The sequence below is a fragment of the Anser cygnoides genome, chromosome 3, assembly GCF_040182565.1.
Source record: "Anser cygnoides isolate HZ-2024a breed goose chromosome 3, Taihu_goose_T2T_genome, whole genome shotgun sequence".
Classification (NCBI taxonomy): domain Eukaryota; kingdom Metazoa; phylum Chordata; class Aves; order Anseriformes; family Anatidae; genus Anser; species Anser cygnoides.
In genome coordinates, this window is record NC_089875.1 from 86814114 (window position 1) to 86836984 (window position 22871).

A 22871-nucleotide genomic window follows, 5' to 3' on the forward strand; every position below is an offset into this window, starting at 1 on the left:
ATACCCTCACCTGCCTTGTGTGAAATGAAAGATGAAAATAAACCCCCCAAAAAATTTAAAACTAAAAAAAAAGTTTGTAGTCTAACCTCTTGCCAATTTGTTTCAAATCAGAGTAAAAGATCAGCTACTACAGAAAATAGACAAAGATCTAAAAGCATAATTCATTACAACTCCAAGTAGCATAATTATCTAAAACCAAATGATTAATGCTACATGGAAGAAATTACCAAAACATGTACTAGATTTTGTAGACAGCTGTCATACTGTCTGTTAAGGTCTTTCAGAAGTTATTACTGTGCATTCAAATATTGACTTCTAATAAGGAATAAAGCTCCCAGAATGAATTTAAATTAATTTTACAGGACCAATTTCAATCTGTTTTCCCTAACAAATCAGTCTTGCTGTACTTCAACCTGGCATCTACTTCCAGCAACTCAGTGGTATCAGCACAATATACTCAGATTAAAATCCTAATGACAACTCAAAGGCAGGGAAAGGAACAAGCAGTTTGGATCACTGGAAAAGGTTGGAATGCATTTTTGACAACAGCAAAGGCAGAAGCAGGAGGAAGCGTTAGCAGCAAGATGGCAAAGAAAAACAACCTCAAACCTACTTTTATTTGTAGCCACCTGTCCTTCACAACTCTGATCTTTGACCTTCCCTTAGCACTACATTTAAGAATAAGCTTAAGTATCAAGAGAGACTTTATATTACAAATATTATTCTCTGGGAAAAAAAAAAGTTCTGATGTTTCAGTAAAACAACATTATTAATATGGTTCGGTGTCCCAAGGAATATGGATTTTAAATGATTTCAAATGAAATCATACAGATATGCTAAACAAAGAGACATAATAGTTAAAATAGGTCTGTAAGGCTTACCATTTGATAAAATTCCATACAAATAGAGAGGTACACACACTGTACGCACACACGTGAGCACACACACACACAACACACCCTTATCCATAACTCGACTGCCCCAAAGAAAGTAAAGCTTTTTTTTTTTCTTCAAATGTTGTTAAGCCCATACATTTATATCATTTGCTGGAGTTGTTGAGCCCTGTTTCCACTGTGAGGAAGGTTATGAATAAAATCACTTCCAAGGTTTCCAGCTGGTGCTCAAGAAATCTAGCTGTACATTCAGTACAGGAATTCTATATTATAGTCAACAAGCTGGAAGAAACAAGTTAATAGGCTTGCAATAATTCTTGAAACCTGTTTTCAAACAATTCTCTAAAACCTCTGACTCTGAGTAGAGAGAAAAAATGACCCTAATAGGTAGAATGCTGATATTTTGATTCTTTTTTCTACAGTGAACAATAAATGCAAACTGAATGAAAAGTGTTCCTGTTAATACAAATACTGCTAGATGGCCAACCAAGCTTTCAAAAAAAGTTACTTAAAGACTTCTCTGCACTTTGTCAGTTTCTATAAGCATATCTAGCTATCTGCATGCAGATGCATATGTCTATATGTTTTCTTTGTTCCCAACTGAAACGAAAATATTACATTGATCTCTGAGACAAGACTAAAAGAGGTAAAAATTTGTTTGAAGCCCAAGATGAATAGCTCAAATTCAGCATGTCAAAGCAACAAAAACGTTTTGCTCAGGAGTCATCATTCACAATTTGTTCTGACATTCAGCATAAATAACTTCTGAGTTATCTAAAAATAAATGATGTCCAATGACTAATTCCCAGTTCTCTTACCAGCTTTATTTAAATAACTGTGCTTCTCTTGAAATCTACATAGCCTCTTATGGCAGAATAAAAACAATTCCCAGGAAGTATGATGCTATGAACCCCAGAATGTCCTTACCTCAAATAGCAGTGCATTAAGCTGTTGAAGTTTTTACTGCCTCTAACCTCAACTGAGGTCCTTGCAACAACTTAAATTGCTGTCCCAGCTTCCTCCTGTGTGAAAGTACATTTTCCAAGCAGTGGATCTGACTGTCTCCTTTTAATAAGAACAGTTACAAATGGAATCAGCATTGATATGAAAGTTTGACCCATTTAGTTACATAACCATTTATACCCTTTAAACTGTGCCCATTCACCTAAGACACAATGATTTTGTTACTTCTGACAAGCCATACAAATAAATAACAAATAGGAAAGCCAAAGTTGGTACTAAAGCTAAATTTATAAAAAAAAATGCCCTTATCTAACACAGAGGTGAGAGAAAAGCTGTGCTATGTGGAACACACTGCATCTCTGCTATGAGGAAAGGCTGTTCAGCCTGCAGAAGAGGAGGCTTGGGGAGATTTTATCAGTGTACAGAAACACCTGAAGGGAGGGCGCAAACAGGATGGAGCCAGGCTTTTTCAATGTCCCAGGGACAGGATTCAGTGTACCCAGGACTGCACAGTTCACAGTATTATGCTGATGCTGCAAAATGCCCTGGTTAAACCTCACCACTTTGAAATCCACATCAGGGTAGATCTTTTTCCCCAGTTTAAAATGTATGTATGCAGGAACAGTGCATAAAGAACTAATGTGACCACAGCTGAATGCACATAGGAAACATCTTGGAGAGAAATGTTAGTGCAACCATAGAGCTTACTGCCTCAGCACACCAGGACTTTATTGTTCCAATAGGTATCATTTTACACTATAAATGCCAAAAACAATTCTGAAAGACTAATGTGGCTTTTTCCTGCATAGCACTGAAAACATAACATTATAGTGTGAAGATAGTGATGTAGAGATAACACAGAATGGAAACAGGCACAGGAGTAATGCAAAGTAACCTGGAAAATTAAATGCCAACCAAAATCACAAGAGTTGGCTACAGAGCTAGGCTGAACATCCACAGAAGCAATGAAAAGGGTGGATAATAAAATAATTAAGATTACTTTATGACCTTTCTATCACACAGATATTGTCAGGGTGTGGCTGATCTGTTCAACATAAATATTCGTAAGCTTCGTGCAAAGCTAACAGCCAAGGACAGATTCCCAATGTGTTAGACACCACAAAAATACAGAGTAGCAGAGAATTCATATCCAAAACAACTTGCAATTTGAGTAGCTAAGACCATGAAAACAGAAAAAAAGATATGACACTCAGCATGGTGCACCTCAACATGGTTTGGGATGGTTATTTTTTTAACAGAAGAGTGCTAAATTAAATTAAAGACTCCATCGGTGACCTTCTAATGCCTTTCAGTAAATTTAGACAAATCTTGCAAAACAACCCTGATAGAAGCAATCTTGTAACACTTTCATACCACCACTCTACATGCTCTAAAGCAGTTAATGGTCATGGATGTGGAGACAATGGAGAAAAGTTGCATTTTGTGCACAGGTTCTTCTGCTTAATCAGATTCTTCTGCTTAAAAGATTCAGGAAGATATTAACCAAATTCAGTGTGAGCTAAGCAAAGAAAAATTACTTCTAGGATTTTGGTGTGACTTCTTGATATCCTTAAGATCAATTGCTACGTACACAGTGGAATCAATTAATTAGGAAAGAAAACTGATTTTGTATTTTCAAAGTTGCTTTTGACTTCTAACCTACCTCATCCCTGTCACTTTATATATGGTATGTTGATTTCACTCATTCTTGTCCTTCAGTTCTTCACATCTCTTTTTTTTTTTCTCATTCCTATATTTCTTATAGCTTTCCTTAATAGTGACAATTAGTAGTTTCATATAAATTAGGTGTAAAGAGCCCCTGATGAGTTTTGGGAACCCCACATTCCACCTGTGTAACACTACTGAAATAAGCAATGTGAATACAAAAAAAAAAAAAAGGCTTTTCTCAATCAAATGTCTCTAAATCACCCAGACATTGTCTTCTTGGTAATAAGTATGAACAGAATGCTTAAATAGTCTTTTTAAGTATAAAGTCAACTAAACTAATGGAAAGTATTCATGAATCCAGTGAACTGGTAGCTCACAATTCCTTAACACTTTGAGCTGTACTTGCCTTCTTAACCACAATTAGATACATCTATTCAAACAATCTTTCTGACTGTGTAACCTAAAACATAAGACTAATAGTAAAAGTTTCAAAAAACAAGGACTTCAGCAGCAGCCTCCAAACTTCACCAGTCCTTGACCAGTTGTTAATAACGCACTGTGGATAAATTTGTCCTTCCCTCCGTCCACTAGCCTACTTTTTACATCCTTTCGTGGAAGCAAAATTAGGAAGTCTCAGAAACAAATGCAGATAGAAAACGTTGCAATAAAGAGATCCTTTTCACTAAAGAGGTCCTGTTCATCCAAGAAATCTTCACGGGCTTGTTATAAAACTCCTTCAAGTTTGAGACATCACCACGTTTTGTCAAGGTTCCATAGACAGAAATCTTCCTCTGTTTTTTTTTTCCTCCCTATCATTTTAAGCACACTGTTAAACATACAAAATAGTCTTCATAAATTAACTTGCTTCTTCGGTTTTTCTATCCTCATAACTAATATTTATTTTCAGAGTTAGAAGTAATAAGGCTATTAAAAATAATATTTAAATAGATTAGATAGCCCTTCTTCTGTCTTTCAGAAATGACATGAATATTATTTATTAACAATCTCGAGTTTTGAAAATTTCCACAATCTCCTGAAATAATCAGGCTGTACTATTATATATGCTTTTCACCACAATACATTAAAAAAAAAAAGTTTGAATCACACAGAAAAGTCAGGCAGCTAAGCTGCTAATTACGAGGATGACCAGTGGCTCAACTAGATCCCTGTGTGTAATTTTCAAGAATAAAATAATAAATCAGACGAAATCTTGGCCAGTTCTGAAAGAGCTCCTATGGACAAGCCAACTCTTTGCAAGATTCACCCATCTCCTGTTAGGACAAATCTCATGCTACAGCTTCTGTGCAGAACATCCGATAAACAACCTCTCAGAGTATTTCACTGGAACACAAGTGCATGGGCTGTTCCTTCCCTGAGAATATGATCATTATGAAGCAGCAATTGACGACTGTTGAACATCTCACTGAATTCCCTAATGAATTTTGATGCTATTTTGGAGGACCCAAGAATGATGCGACCAATTCACTGTTTTTCCCATGCGGGAAACACATACGGAGTCTTTTTGGAACAAATTTTGAGTGGTATTCCTTGAACAGCAAAAGTACTATACACATATTTTAAATAGAGTGCTGCTGGGAATGACCCACACAACAGGCCTCTTCAGAATATTTTTGTTGACATTAGCTAGATCTTTGGAGATCAAAAAAAAAAAAAAAAGGCAAACAGTTGTTCTTTAAAGAGAAAGAGCATCAGGTTACCAAGAAAGTAAGTATAACAGACAAATTTTATTGCTGAGCCCATCATAACGGTTTCGTTCCCCTCCATCCCCCCCAAAAAATTACTCAGTAATTTCTAAACTGATTGAAATAACCATGCGTGACAAGCAATAGCGAGAGTATTCCCAGGAAAAATAAAGAGCTTTGACTTTACATTAGAAAAAGATTTTTAAAGTGCCAAAGCTGTCTGAACCAGCCTCTTTCATCTTTACAATTACATTAAAAATGTAATGAAAAACTTAACAAAATATATGGCAATTTACTTACAGCTCATAATACAAAAGCTATCAGTGATTAACAAGGTGCAGCATGTGAGTAAAAGCTACTAGGTAGAAGAAAATCAGATGCAAGATATCCTTTGATATTTATTAAGGCTCACTCTCTATTTTCCAGATAGAAAGATTAAAACAAAACTGATGTTTCTTACAGCTGCAGAGAAAGAGTGACAGAAGATGAATCAAAGAATGAGAACATCATCTGCCACTGATATCCTTGATATCCTTGTCTCTAAATGGGAGAGACATGGATTTGATGGATGAACCACTTGGTGGGTAAGGAATTGGCTGGATGGCTGCACTCAGAGTTGCTGTCAACAGCTCAATGTCCAGGTGGAGATCAGTAACGAGTGGTGTTCCTCAGGGGTCAGTATTGGGACCAGTACTGGTTAACATTGTTGGAACTAGGTGATCTTTAAGGACCCCTCCAATCCAAACCATTCTGTGATTCTATGACTCCATGAAAATTAACAAAGTAAAATACATCTGTAAGTTAATCACAGCACTCAGAACAACCGAGAGCCCAACCAATTGAGTGTGAAGTTTCAGAACTAGGCAAAGGGTTTTTGTTTTTCCACCACAACCAGAACAGGGAAGTACTACTCCACTTCTCACCAGGAACTCAGCATACCATGAAAATAAGTCTCCTTCATCAAGGAAGGCATTCTATGCTTGAAAAGACTTTTCTTCCAAGTCAGAAATCATTTAAAACTATTACCAGGAAAACACACTATGAAATTGATTCCCATCCCCAGAACCTATTTATCTAACCAAGGCTTCTAAAGTTCTCACAAATATCATCAACTACCCTTATGATGGAAATAAATAGCAACTGAAAGTTAAAATGAGATTTCTGAACCCAAGACTAAGGCTGTTTAAATATATATATATATATATATATTCTATGTCTTCAAATATTCAAAACATTCATACATCCAGAGTTTGGCTTAAATAATGAGCCCAGCCCTAAGTCAGAGTTCTGTAGTTGCCGTATTTTCACAAAACATCTTAGATGCAGAAAAACAGATCGGTAAGTTTCTAGCCAGCAACAAACATCTGTGAAGATGTCTTTCAAGTGGGGAAAGAAGAAGAAAACACTGATGATATTCTTCAGATCAGCAACTGTGTCTTTCAAGTAATTCTGAAAGACTCACATCAAGGAAAAACAGAATATGTATGCTAAATCTGAAGGCTAGCGCCTTTTATAATCTGAACAGCCATTCTGGAAAGCTCCACCACACTTCTAAAAAACAATGTTTTACTAAAACTCCAAGAGAAGCAGAAGCTCCAGCATGTAGGAATCCAGAATCTGCCTCATCTCCAGTTCCTGAACTTAACCCCAATTCTGATAGTCTAAATTCACACAGCTCATCACAGAACAGATGCATTGGTTTCACTGCAGATGTCAAACCCATTCACAGCTAGGATTCACTGGGCTTAGCATCTGAATTACTAATGCAGGTTACATGGGAAACACGAGGTAATACAATGGAAAGACCCAAGCACAATACTCACAAAATAATTTACAAAAATATGAATTTGACCAAGATAGTCAAGGAGATGTCTGAAAATGCCACCTGCACCATCTTTGACGACTTTCAAAAATAATAGTTACCAATAGTAAAATGATACATGGTCTACGCAATGTTCTGCCAAATACCTTGCAAAACTGTTTTAAAAATTACTGTACCTTTGTTAACATTCTTCTGAATACCATTTTTTTCCTTTATTTCTTCCCCTTTATATTTATTTTTCTAAAGCAACCTGTTCCTCTATTTTCATTCTTGCAGTGCTGTTTTCTACTATTCTCTTTTCTATTCTTTGTGCCCTCTTAATCAAAACCATCTAACAATCTGTATTTCTTCTTCTATCTCCATTCTTTATCACTTACAAACTCTCTCTATCTGACCTAGTTCAACTAATGGCAAAATGAATAGTCATTTTCAAGGTACAGCTATATTCATTTTCAGCCTGTTAGCCAAGGAAATGAGGGTTCTATGACCTGGTCTTATTTTTCTGTCTATTTGTCAGTCTCCTGATAGCCACTTTGCAGCCAAATGCAAGTCTTAATGATTAAAGATAAAGTCTTAGAGTTCCTGCAAGTTTGGTAAAAATCAGTCTCTCTGGGTAAGGGAGATCACTACCGCTACTAAATTGGCACCCCAATAAAAGAAAAGCTGCACTTAGCACCAACTTTCCCACTGATTTTTCAGCAACCAAAAGGCACCAACAAACTTTATTGCTGCTTTTTGTCTAGCCAGCCGTTAGAAAGGAGCTGAGCATCCTAATGTGGTAAGTGGAGAATAAGGAATGGCAGAAGGTAGGAAATATGGAACATAAATCTGTAACAAAACAGGCATCATTACTTATGCAATAATTTCCATTCTTTACGATAATGTTATCCAAAGCAAAGAAGGAAATCCAGTTCTATACATTCACAGCATTGCATGGAAAGAGGACTGATGGTAAGGCCAAATCCAAAGTCCATTAAACGTATCTTAGAGAATTGATTTTTTTTTCTTCAGGCTTCCACTTCATGGAACTTTTCTACTTTTTTTTCCTTAATTCATTAAGGCAATTACTGTTCAGTAATGTGAAGCAATTTTAAAATTCAAATTTCTATTAAAATACCATAACATGCAAAACAATACTTTCTATTTAAAAGAAACAACTCTGGTGCTTCTACTACAGCTTGATCTTTTTGATGCCTCTTGCTCAATCCAGTAACTTGGATTCAACCTATTTTTCCCAGAGGAGTGATTATAGCCACAATGTTTTGCAGAGAGGTAAAACATTACTTCTCAATACTATTTTTTTTATATATCTCCGAGCATATCACTGAAAGAAGCGTGGCTCTCAAATTTGTCAACTGAGCAAGACTACATAGGTTAAGACTATAAGAGCCTACATAAGACTATTGGCTCTTCCCTGCAAACGGTGGCATCCTCACTGAATTCTGCCAAGACCTTTGAGCCAAATGTCTCCAGGGAAGCAGGATTCATTCTTGGAGCAGAATAATTAGCAAAGCTGTAGGTGTTCTCTCCATATTGCTGCGTTGAACAACATTTGCATTTTCTTACAGAGTTAATAAGAAAACCACTGTAGCAAAGCCTTTCTTAAAGATGGCATAAATGTTCCCAAGTCCCTTTGACAGAAGTTCATGAACTACTGCTCCATAACAAAATCTGTGCTCTCTGATGCTGTTTTGGAAAAAAGCTTTTTATGTGCAAGTTTATCACAGTTTCTAGATTTCTCAGGTATGGCCTCTGCATAATATGCAATTGCTTAAGAGAGCTACTGTTGCTTAGACTTTGTGGAAAGGGAAATTGGTAAAGCAGGTATTGAACAGCTAGCATGGTGAATTGAGAAAAACAACACTAGTTTGATGGACCATATAGTTATATTGTAGTAACTTGAAGAAAATTAGACGATCTAAGTCTTTAAAAGCTACTTGAAGCCCACAGCTTGCATTTACATTAGATGACACAGGAAAAAGGTCATATTAGTACATATTTTATTAATAATAAGACCAGGACACGAAGAAATCTAGTAACTTGCCAAATCCTAAGTTTGTGTCAGAAAGGACTTGTGACTAAGGCACTTGACTAACGCAAATCAATCTCTTCCTCTATAGCCCTGCATTTTTAATGACGTTTAGTTACAAAAGCTTTGAGTCTCTCAACGTATATAATTTTAGATTGTTCAAAATGTTTTCTGTATTTAAAGATCATCATTTTGGCATCACCACTACATATTTCATTTCTTTAGAAGCTTGCAGATGTACACAAGATTCACAGTATTTTAAGAACGCACATTGTGAAACCTTCAACACTTCCACACAACCATTTCCTCACTCAGTACTTTGCTGAATAATCAGTTTACTCAGCCATATTGGTTCTGACATTAATTTAGGTGATAATGAAACAAAGATGAAAATAATAAGGAATACAGGAGAGAGACCCACAGGAATATGAGTCTTGACTTCTACTTTACAGTGAGCTTTACTTTGATTTTTCCCAAATACTAAACAAAAAAAATTTGGTATCTTATTATAGTGCATTACAAATACAGGTCAGAAAGCTACTTAACACTATGATGCTTTAAGAAAAACAAAGTTACAGTCATTTAAAAGAATTAACAGTGGTTGAAGTAACAAAAAATAAAGTATGTACATAAATTTATCTTTTGCAATAAGCAAATCCCAACATGATACTAAGACAGTGTTGGAAATGACAGATTCCATATATTACCTGTTCAACTAATTTCCTGAAATAAATTTCAATTACCAAGTAATTACCCTTAGAAAATCTCTACATTTTACAGCATTTCATTAGTGCAAACAAATGTAATTAAATAATGAAGTTCTTTAAAGTTCAACTGCAAAAAACTAAACCAATCATGAGGATGCTCTTCAAATCTGGACTTACACATACCCTTTAACACATACATTAACCACTTTATGTCCATTTTTATTTTTCAGTAGAAAGAATAATTTACACATGACTAGATAGATTACTTTGATAGATTTATTTTCTTTCATTGGAAAATAAAATTAAGACTATACAAACACAAACTGCCAACAGTATTTTTAAGATCTCAAATCACATTTTCCTCTAGCCAATCCATTATTTAAAATACTATTAAGCTCTAAGCCAAAAAAAAAAAAAAAAACCCAAAAGATAGTATAAAGAGATTTCTCTAGTGTCAACAAAACACTGTAGCTGGTAATTAGAAATTGTTTCCACAGGCTTTTTAAAGAGCAACACTTAGTGCCATTGTATTTCAAGCAGTTCAACACTAACAAACGGAAAGCTAAAAGACAAGTCTTCCCTGCTTATCAACCAAGCATATTAAAAAAAAAAAAAAAAGTTGAAAAAATAATATCTCAGCTTCTGCTTTTAGTGTTAAAATAATAAACTGTCTTACTGGTAAATAGAAAGCCACTTACTCAGCCACTTACTCTTTAAATTCATAATGGATTCCCATTTGCAATAAAGCCACTTAAGCCCCTTTCCTCCCATTTGCAATAAAGTCCTTTTTCCTTAAGGAAGTTTGCAATCTTTCAAACACAGCACTCTTGTGAACTTTAGAGTCTAGGTGACATGTCAGTAAGCACACCACAGATGTCAGAGATGATAGTATAGCATAGATTAGCACTTTGCGGTAGCCTTTGACCACATGCCAAAAGAGTGGTTTTACAGTTTTGTCATTTGTAGACCAAATAACTTAAAAGGCTTTTTTTTTTTTTTTTTTTAAACACGGGATGGAGTAATCATAGTGCACACTTCCAGCAAGAGTACTATATATGCTGTAACCAAGTGGTTACAAATTATTCTTTACTGTTTTTCTCAACCAGAAAGTTTAGCATTCTTTGTAAACAACGACTTTTAAACTACAAGACCTTAACCAATGTACTGTTGAAACTCATGGCACGCTGCATTGATGGTCTAAGCAACGTGACTGCCATTCAGACTGTGCATTGTTTAGGCAAGTGCCTCAAATATGGTTCATGTGGAACAACAACTCAATGACACAATCTCAAAATAACATCACTGTAAGTATTTTGTAACACCAGCACTTTTCTCGCTTGATGAATTTAGGCCAAATGAATGAATCCTCTACTTAACACCTGGTTTTAAAAAGCAATAAAGAGTATTCTAATGCTTAACATGGCTATGCTTAGAGTGCATCAGATTAAGATGTTCCAGTACTTCACTAATTCAGTCTCCCACTGCTTTTTCTTCTTATACATTATCTTTCATATTCTATCATACTCAAAAAGTAGAGAAAGTGACCTGGAATAATTCCTCCTGAAGATATTGTTGCAATTATATTTTATAAATAATAAAAAAAATAATAATTCTTTTTAAACAAACTAAATTTGCAAAACAACCAGATAACGCTGGAACTGTGTGCTTTTTTTGTTCACAAGCTAGAATCTTGATTCATGGCAAAAGCATGTACAAAGGTAATCACACTGGTAAAGAGGTAGGGGAGGAAGAAGAGTCTCAATGAGGGAATGCAGGAAATTGTTTTTGGTAAATGTTAGTACAAAATACAAGGGCACCTGTTCTCTCCCTCCATGCCTAGCAGTGTGGTGACATTCACTAGGCAATAAGTAAAATCCCAACACTTCCAGAAGAACAGCTAGACAATTCTTGGTAAAGGCATAAGACTGCTATTCGTATCAGGGGTTACGAATCAAAACTGTGATGACATCCTAGCACTGCTTATTGAATGTCCTCCTTTTTCTCAGATGCCACCGGTCCGTCCTGCATATCCTACCACTACAGTCCTACTTCTTTCCTTCTCCTCAAATTAACAATGACAGATGCCATAGATCAGAATATTTCCTTTCATTTTGCTCCTTCTGGTCCAGCATTCATAGCTTTAGCTAGACAGTAATTCAAGTACAAGGGCTAGAAATTAATATAACACATCCTTGAAAATGGGTAAGTGAAAGAAAAGAGCAACAAGAGCAATAACAGATGTTGCAACGGCAATTCCTCCTGCTGTATGTGTTTGGAAGAGATGGAGAACCACAGGAATCAAAGACCATTATTTTCAATTGTTATATTTTTCAGTGCCTAGGAAAATTAAAAGGAACAAGAGCAAAGCTTTCCTCTTTTTAGGCCAAGAAATGAGAATACACCAGGTGCCAATAACGAACAGGTGCACAGATCTTCAGAGATATTAAATGGGTGTTGGTACAGTAGCACAGCATCTTCTGAAAGATGAAAATCTGATCTGGCAAACAACCATACAGAGAATGGTGATGGGACCACAGCATCACTAGTCAACATCACTGATCAGCTGCTTTATCCACTCTCTTCAATTTAAAGCAACAGCAACCTTATCCCAAAATATTTAAGACAGTCAATAGAAAAAGATGAAAATTATTAAGTATATATATGTTCAAGTACTCTTTAATATAAGAATAAAATACTATTTTAAACCTTACCCACCTTAAATCACAATTAACAATAAAGTAAATTATACCAAATCTTCTTGTTTCCAACAATATCACAGAAACTCATGGTCCATTTCAGAGAAGATTTCTCTTTTACCTGCCCAGGGAGTTGAAATCTAAGAACTAAATTTAAATAAACTAGTTGATCATCAAGTTTGCAAAGAATCATCAAGAGTGGTCCTCCAAGCAATTCATTTTTGCTCTTTGGACACAACTCATTATGACTGGAAGGGGCAAGACAACAAACAGCTCAGGCAGCAGATTCGACCATGCTTTGAGGTATGGATAAATAATTTTAGCAGATGTAAAGCCCCAAACAATCCCCTCAAAAAAAAGCAAACAAACAAAAAAAACAGCCAAAGATTGACACCAAGCATGTGGAAACCTCAGCAATTCAAGCCTGGCCAATTTACATGAAACTACATTTTTTATAGGACTTTAGACAGTTTTAAGTACAGAGAGAGCTACTACATTCACTTTAATTAAAAACCATATATTCACTTTAATTAAAAATATATACGCAATTCAGCTGGGAGCAAAATTTCAAGCAGAAAAGATTAAGCCCTTAAGGCAAGAAGTGTCTTGAAATTCTGTCTGGCCTGTAAAAGGATATTCTGAACAAGAGGCACCTTCTTGGTTCTGTAGGGTTAGTTATATATCACAGCTGAATTCAAATCATACACAAGGGGAAAAAAATTTGCTCAGCTGCTCTGCTGGAATGTGATACCAAACACAGAAGGTATAATTCATGTTTCTGATTTATTTATGTATTTATTTTGCCATAAAAGCAGAAGTCTTCAGGAAGCTCTGAAATATACTTATCACTTTAAAGTAATTTAAAAAATACTCAAAAAACACACATCAAATGAAACAATTCCTGAACACTAGTAGCAACAAGTTTAAATATAAAAAAAAAATATATATGTTCCAAACACAGAGCTAGAAAAAACTTCAGCCGGATTTATCTCAGCAAAAAAAGATATTTCTAGACCCATCTTTTCCATGTGTTAAACCACTACATACACTACATAGTCATGCAGTAACTGAAATTCATACACCTCATTCTACAACACTTTTCATGACCAGACAGTTTTTTTGTTTTTACAAATTCACATGCAAAATTCAATTGTACACCAAAGCCCATGCAAATTCTGTCCTACTCCAACATATTATTGGGTGAAATATTATAACATAGATTTCAGGACAATGAGGGTTACATGCAAAGGAAGAAGCAAACCACGAGGCTTTCAGATTAGTTCAGTCCCCATTTGTATAAAAGTAGCAACAAAAAATTTACTAACATACCCAAGAAGTCAAACATTTCAACATAGTAAAGGTCTTAATGTCTGTGAGAGCCTTCAAAAGATCCATAACAAGACAACAGGAAAACACAACAGACAGTGATTGTTTTCTGTCATAATGTGAAAGTTTGGTAGCCAAACATTCAGGATTTGATGCATTAATTCAGTTCACCAGATTTGCAGGGGACAATAGTCAAACAAGCTAAAAGAATTACAAAAGACTACAGAGATTTTAGTAATACTTCATAGCAGCTTAAAAGAAAAAGCTGCTGTGGAATATATTGAGACTGAGCATAGATTTTCTTGAGTATATATGACAACAGGTACATTAAATGGGCATTTTACAGAGACCTGAACTGCTCTTCCCTACCAACAAGCTGATTTACAATAGTGTGAAATGTTCATTAAAACATGCCTTCAGACTTGGGGAATTTTACTAGTAGTAGTGACTTAGTAGGAAAGTTAATGTAAAATAGATTTTATTTAGAATAAACCCTTTGATTTTGATGGGTGATGTTGAGCAGCACACCAAAATTGAAAGCAGTCCATAAGTGCAGGCTCTTCAGCACAAAACAAAGATAGGAGAGAAGGTAAAAGGTTTCTCCAGTCCCACATAAGCAGCAGTGGAAAATGGAATGGTGTAATGAAAACTAAGTGTAATCAATACATCTATCTGATCAGCATTTAGCCTGTCATCCTACCAGATACAACTCTAAGAGCTTTGTTAAATATCTTGATGATTAAATATCTTAATGAAAAACAAAGATCTTGTTATAAAATCAAAGACTATTTACATTTGGAAATCTCTGCAGTCTATCTAGTACAATTACAAACAGTTCAGATTGCCTTCACAGAAAGCTAATCAATACTGGCTGTTGAAAGAAAAATACTTAACAGTAAGCCAAATACAATGCATTATGCTATTACACAACAGTTTGGTAAAAAGCAGACTAAATCTTGATATCATAAACATCACAGTTAACTTAAAAGCTACAAAAGTGTTGTAGAAGTACTTAACACTAAAATCTCTGGGGTAAAACTTAATAACGCACACAGAGTAAGAACGCTTGAATCCTGAAAAAACTAGTTTAGAAAAAGTAGCTGGCTCAACTAAGTGATAATAACAGGATAAATAGCTACAGACATTTAAAGGAAGGCAATACTGTAGCGAAGTAATAATTATCTCCATGGAAGAATGATTCATATATTATTACCACTGTGGAACTTCATCCCAACTTCCATTAGAATTCAATCAGCAGCAGTTACAATGGAAAAAAAATAAAAAATAAAAACACACATTGGAGCTATAAAATACCTTCTAACTATAGACTAAGCACCACTACTCATTTACTTGCATAAGTGCCTTTAAGTTTGAAGCCCATAACATCGAATGTGGGCAAAAGGGAAAATATTTTATGAGGAATTCATAGACCATATTATTAACACAATGTTCAATGTTAACAGAAACAACATGCAAATGCCTCTTCCCTATTTAATGAAGGTGGTTTATTGTGGTTTGTTTGTTTTTAAACAATCCTTCTGTATTTATAATCTGTATATATATTCCTTCTGTATTACCACTTGTCAATACATATGTGAAAGTGAATTCAAAGGACTGAGAGCTACTTTTAAACTGGAAGGGAGAAAGGAGAAGGCATAATTATATATACAAATGCCTCAGCTTTGAGGTACCTGCCCAAAACAATGACGACAAGCTTTCCATTCAAAGTTTTCTTGAAATATAGAAGAGCAAAAGATGTGAATAATTACTTTATAAAATGGTTCTAGATATTCTCATAACTCAGAGATGACTACTTGCAAGCATGGTTCCAGAGCTCTGCTTCTTCAAGCCAACCAATAGCCCATGGCATGCTCTAAAAATCTGAAACTACAAGACCAAAAGAGCCAAGTTTCTCATGGAAACAGTGACAGAGTTAACTGTCATCATGTAAGTAGTATAATTTTAATCACTTTTTATAGGTATGAGCATCCACTTAGTAAGAAATCCAAAGAGCAACAAGTAAAATGGCAAGAGATCAAGAACAGACAGCCAAGAAACATAAATCTGATCCCAGGATACCTGCATTGCAATTGTACAGTTCAATGCCTGGAGCATGCAGTTAAAGAATAAAGAAAAACACATCAAGCTTGCTGATTTTGATTTTCCTTTATTCACAATCCAATTAGATGAAGTAAACTTAAAGGAATGGGAAGAACAAGCTGGTAGACCACTAGGTCTGCCAGAACATACTGCCTATTAAATATAGGACACCGAGTATCTACTGCTTATAATTATTCATTCACTTTGATGACAATGGCCAGCAAAAATGCTACCTGTGCATTAAGGAGAAGGCTCTAATGCACACTGTAGAAAACCGCTCTCATCAAATACTGTTGATGGAAAACATGCACATGATTTGCCCTAATCCACTCTGTGGTGCTGTTATCTGCTAGCTCCCACTCCTGCTCCTTTCTCTTCCACTCAGATTTGCTCTTGCCAGCGAGTGCAGACGGTTTCCAGACTGCTGAGCATTTATGTTGACCTGTTGGGAGGTCTGCAAAGCCTCTTCAAGAAAAGAGCAAAGCAACCCAAGTGCACAGATGAACATACGCCCCTTCACTTTTCTGTATTAGACTGTATTACGTTATATTGATTCTTTAAATCAAGTTCACAGTTGCTATCACTGATAACGTCAATCTATAAACTACATTTCTGCAAAGACACCCATATTTTCCTGCAAAATGCACGAAGTCATATCCCAGTTATGCAAGCTCACACTAACCCACAGGCCTTTAAAACTGTAATTCAGTTTATAGAGCCTTCATTACTAAGTCATAAAGGAACAATTTGCAGCATTTCTTTGCATTACAGGAGGAACTGTTCAGAAACAGGATGACTAATTAAGTAATAAATGCAAATCTTCATCAATATACATGGCAAATACTTGCCTTCTAAATAATACATAAGAAAAAAAAAAAAGCCCATTTGTGAATTTTCTCTTACCAAAGTGAAATCTACTGAACAATTTGATTGTAATTAATTTAAAGTGTAAATAGCACGCTTGATTCAATATAGGATGAATAAAATAGAATAACATGTACAGTCCTTTAGGAGTACTTAATCCTGAGCTACATTTCCCACTTCCAATAGCACAGGCTTTTCAATACAAAATAATAATAATACAGCCACGAAATTTGACCCCCCAGTGTGACCAGGGAAGCACTGGGATGTGTGCTATTGGCTTTTTAATCAGTACTACACCATCCAACAGTTCAGAGACAGGAAAATCCACACAGTCTAATCTCTCCAACCCTTCAAAGTAAATCTGTTAAGCATAATGAAGGAGAAAAAAAAATCATCTGAAAGCATAATTTCTGGAAGGAAGGAAGAAAAGCATCTTTAAACAGTTTTGTAGGTTAAAAAGAAACAATTTTTAATAGATATTAGATATACAACTCATATTTCAGTTTCTGGAACAGCACCCTTCATGACAGATTGCTATGCCAATATGAATGCAGCTGATCAGTCAAGTAGTAGATCATTACCAATCTGTACTGTAATCAACATCTTTGCTGTGGCTGCACTAAACGTGGAAGTCTGCAGGCACCTGCACCAGCTGGGGAGTCACAGAGCATGGTCAAGGCAGAGGTTTGGTTATCTGCCTCCTATGTTGAGAAGCACGTTAGTTTTGTGTGTTTGCATTTCCAGTTGAATGTATAAAGGGGAGAGATCACTCCCGATCCCAGCTCCTCTGTACATGAAGTAAGACATCAAAATAAGATGCTGATGTTAGAATAAGCACAGAAAATGCATCCTTCTCTCTCTCTCAGAAAAAGCAACCCACTCGAAGGAGAACTAACTGTTCTCTTTCAATCATAACCACTGTATCACTCATATGCCAGCCTTGGGATATAAAGCAAGACCTTTAGTCAGAAATCAGTGAAGATTTTCAGAATAAACAGGAATCTTACCAAATTTTTCACTAAACCTTGAAATTACGTAGTGTTTTGAGAACGTATATATAGACAAGGGGATCGGTAACTTAAAGACAGTTTTCACTGTTAACATTTCCTAAATAAGCAGCAAAGGCAGCACATACACTTTAAAGAAGCCTGTTTACAGTTGCAAGAGTTCAGAGAATGTTACAAGCATGCTTAAAATCTGCTGACACTGAACTCACAGCCCTGAGGACAAACGCTTGTGAGCTACTCAGCTCTTCATCTAGAGATGGTGATAAAGGCACAAGTTCCAGAGGGGCAAGACCTGGATTCAATGCCTTATCAGTTCCCAACCTACCGTCTCCCTGAGGTGTGACCTTGTTAACAAACTATAGCATAAAACAGGGGGATCAGCTTGCTCGTATTCCAGTGATGTTATTCCCCTAAATTGCACAGAATTAGCACACGGTCAGAGAAAGCAAGAGGGAATGTGACAATTCCTATAAGGAGGGCACCACAAAAACGAAAAGGTCCCAGGTTCTTGTCTTCATCTTCAGGATACTGTGCTTTATTAAAAGTCTCTACAGTGCAAAGACACCAAAATTTATCTGATAGACTCAACTACTGACACTTTCACCATGATCTGAATCTCCTGAGAAGCTAAATCCATGCGTATGGAATCATGACATCCACACTAGTTCAAACTTAATCATAAAACTAGAAATTAAAAGCAATATATTTAAAAACATTTTTTGTCATCACCAAAAGAAAATAAGAAGTCAGTATCTTCAAAAAAGATTCTCTGAAAAAAAAAAAAAAGAAACACTTCATAAAATTCAGAAAAATATCACTTCAGAAATTAGTTTTCTAAGCACATGAACACCTAGATATGAAGTTCAGAAGAGATCTTACATCAACCTTTCACAGCACTGAGCAACATACAACTATCAAACAACATATCTACAGCAATCATTTCAACTGTTTGAAATTTGTTCAAAATGACAATTCCTGATTAAATATAGACAACTAAGGAATATACTATATTTTATGCAGTTTGATTTTTCTTTTTTACCTGTCTGAACTCCTGTAAAAAGCAACAGAGTAACTCAAGAGACTTAGAATTATTTCCTGCATCTTTTTTTTTTAGTTTTCAACGTGCAAAATGAATTACTTCTCTTGATCCAGAGCAAGAATGCCATTTTTTAAGAATGCTAGGGAATCTTGGAACAGGTTTGATAAATTTTCAGGGGCAAGGAACTCCATCCTTTTCCTACAAGTAAAGAAGCACCTCACATTTTACAAGAAGCTTTCCCAAGTTAAACAGCAATGAAGCCTACATAAAGAAATTGAATCTATATGAATATATACATAGACACACACTCACACAGATTCTTTGTTTCTGTTCTAGCAAAGAGATTCCTGATAATTTTAAACAGGGAAACTCCCTGATTCCTTTGTCACCCAGCCAAACAATGACTGGGATTTATCTCATCTGACTTTACACTACACACATCAATCAGGACTCTCTTAATTTTTTTTATTTTTTTTTTTAACCCAAGACATTTCTAGAGGCCACTATTTCAACCTAAAATGGGCTGAAGAAACAGCTGAGATGAATGACCCTCAGGAGATACCCATCCTCTAGAATAACTCATGAGCTAGTGTCACTAGCTCAAACTTCAATATCCTTATCTCCTCCTCATGCAGATGACAAACGGTAACCTATTTCAAAGCTGAACATAATATCAGAATCTTGAAAAATTCTTCGCAAATTCTTATTTATGTTTCACCATATTTATTATCCACATTTATTTTATTTACGTCTCACTCAGAGCCATACGCTCGTAAACACGCTGACAGGAGCAGTGCAAAGTCAAAGCAGCTGCTTAACTTGGCTAAAAAGAGGCCTCTGGTGGCAGTAGTTAAGTACAACTTCTCAAAGTTCTATGGAATATGTATTTTGATGACAACTTTATATATAAAAAAGTATCTATAGAAAGCAGACTAGGCAGTTATATTTGCAGTGAAAATTGACACATTACTGCTCATCTCCAAAGCAGTAACCGTGTCAGTCCATTCATCTTCATGCCTACACCACCCTTGTCAAATCAGTCTTAATGTTGCATATATTTTCAGTTAAGTAAAGTAGTTCATTTTTAAATACCTGCATTGAAAATTTCAGTGTTAAAGTTATCTTATTACTGCATATAGTAAAAATTAATAAGTTAAGGTTGAGGCCTGCTTATTCCCTGAGACCCACCATGAAGGCACCTGGATTTTTTTTTTTAAAAAATACACAGATAAGGAAAATTCAGTGAAATATTTCCTTGTGATTATAAAAATGTAACATTTCTTGAGTAAGTATAAGAATAAAATAAACCTGCAGATTAAAACATATCAGATAGGCAAATGCATACAACTTGATAAAATTCAGTTCCTTTATTACAGCTTAATGACTTTAACCCACAGGCAACACATGTCCTTTAAAAGTCTGTGCCAAACTTCTGGCACATGATTAGGAACAAGAAGATAGCCTACAAGAAGTTAGATAAGGCTTCCTGCCTTCTAGAAAGAGCCAACAGACAGAAGAATCGTGATAATGTAGAGAATTGGAATGGAAATGTTAAGGTCAGTATGAACGAAATGTGAGTGGAAGTGTATGTGCACAGGAACTGAATGCAGCAGCAGAACAAGGACTAAAAACAGCCTGTACTGAGAACAAAGGACACCACTCCCAGCAGTAAAACAGAGGGATGTGTGAGTAAAACACAAAGTCCTTCCTGCTCTCTGATAAGACCACAGCACAGATCGGTCATCGACGGAAGACCCTGCATCCCAGCACCAGCAGAACAGCAGAAAGTCTGCAGCTTATTACATATACCACCCTTATCTCCTCCTGTCATATGCAAAGGAAAGACATATCTAACACACGTAATGTAATGAAAAACATAAAAAATGCTTAAGATTGCGGAGGCTGACATAAGTAAGACTCTGAGGCAAAGTGCTGCCCTGTCACAACAGATAATTTGCTTATTGGTTGGGACTGCTGTAAAACCAATCCCATTACCTATTAAAATCCCACACACAGACTCATGGACAGCCCAGGACTCTCTGATATGGTCACCTTTTCTATCACACTCTCTTGGTCCCTGATGATGGAATCTCAGGACGAGAATAAGTGAAGTACAGCAAGTCCTGTTGCTGGAATTGACTCTGAAAGCCACTGCCATTTTCATCAACTGCATCAAGAAGTTCCTCTTGGTTCCTCTTGGCCTCAGGTTACAGCAAGCAGCTACAACTATCATTTCCATCTTTCTACTTATGTTAGAAATTACAGAATCATAGAACCATTAAGGTTGGAAAAGACCTTCAAGATCATCTGGTCCAACCACCCACCTGCCACCAGTATCACCCACTAAACCCTGTCCCTAAGCACCAGGTCCAACCTTTCCTTGAACACCCCCAGGGACGGTGACTCCACCACCTCCCTGAGCAACCCGTCCCAATGCCTGACTGCTCTTTCTGAGAAGAAATGTCTCCTCGTTTCCAACATAAACCTCCCCAGCACAACTTGAGGGCATTTCCTCTTTTCTTATCACTAGTTACCTGCGAGAAGAGGCCGACACCCAGCTCCCCGCACCTTCCTTTCAGGTAGTTGTAGAGAGCAATAAGCCTCATCTTCTCCAGACTAAACAACCCCAGTGCCCTCAGCTGCTCCTCACAGGACGTGTGTTCCAGGCCCTTCACCAGCTTCGTAGCCCTTCTCTGGACTCACTCCAGGGCCTCCATGTCCTTTTTGTAGTGAGGGGTCCAAAGCTGAACACAGCACTCGAGATGCGGCCTCACCAGAACAGAGTACAGGGGGACAATCACCTCCCTGGTCCTGCTGCCTACACTATTCCTGATACAAGCCAGGATGCCGTTGGCCTCCTTGGCCACCTGTGCACACTGCTGGCTCATGTTCAGGCGAGCATCGACCAACACCCCCAGATCCTTTTCCTCTACACAGCTTTCGAGCCACTCTGCCCCAAGCCTGTAGCGCTGCATGGCGTTGTTGTGGCCAAAGTGCAAGTCCTGGCACTTAGCCATGTTGAACCTCATCCCATTGGCCTCTGCCCATCGACCCAACACAACCAGGTCCCTCTGCAGGGCCTTCCTACCCTCTGGCAGATTGACACTTCCCCCCAGCTTAGTGTCATCTACAAACTTCCTACTTAAGGTGCACTCAATTCCCTCATACAAATCATCAATAAAGATATTAAAGAGGATGGGCCCCAACACCGTCCCCTGGGGAACACCACTGGTGACCAGTCACCAGCTGGATTTCACTCCTTTCACCACTACTTTCTGGGCCCAGCCATCCAGCTAGTTTTTAACCCAGCAAAGAGTGTACCTGTTCAAGCCATGGGCTACCAGCTTCTCCAGGAGAATCCTGTGGAAGACTGTGTCAAAGGCATCACTGAAGTCTAGGTAGACTATGTCAACAGCCTTTCTCTCATTCACCAGGCGGGTCACCCAGTCATAGAAGGAGATGAGGTTGGTCAGGCAGGACTTGTCTTTCATGAACCCATGCTGACTGGGCCTGATCCCCAGGGTGTCCCGCACATGCTGTGTGACTGCACTCAAGATGACCTGTTCCATCACCTTTCCTGGCACCAAGATCACGTTGATAGGCCTGTAGCTCTCCGGTTCCTCTTACGACTCTTCTTACAGATGAGCATCACATTAGCAAGTCTCCAGTCATCTGGGACCTCTCCAGATGACCATGACCACTGATAGGTAATGGAAAGTGGCCCAGCAATCACATCTGCCAGCTTCCTCAGCACCCTCAGGTAGATCCCATCTGTCCCCATGGACTTGTGACAGTCCAGGTGGGGTAGCAGGTTTCTAACTGTTTCCACCTGAATCGTGGGGGGTTTCTTCTGCTCCCCATCCCAGACATCAAGGTAGGGAGGCTGAGTACCCCAAGGTGCTGATCCGACTATTAAAGACTGTTGTAAATAAGGCATTGAGAACCTCAGCCTTTTCCTTAACCATAGTAGTCATGTTCCCTACCGCATCCAGTAAAGGATGAAGATTCTCCTTGGCCCTTCTCTTGCTGTTAATATATTTGTAAAAACATTTTT

At 37.0% G+C, this 22871-nt stretch overlaps 1 protein-coding gene across 1 annotated transcript in view; it reads right to left on the reverse strand.

Annotated features, from left to right (window-relative positions):
- BCKDHB (branched chain keto acid dehydrogenase E1 subunit beta) overlaps positions 1-22871 on the reverse strand; it is a 125641-nt gene that overhangs the window by 62071 nt on the left and 40699 nt on the right. The window lies entirely within an intron of this gene.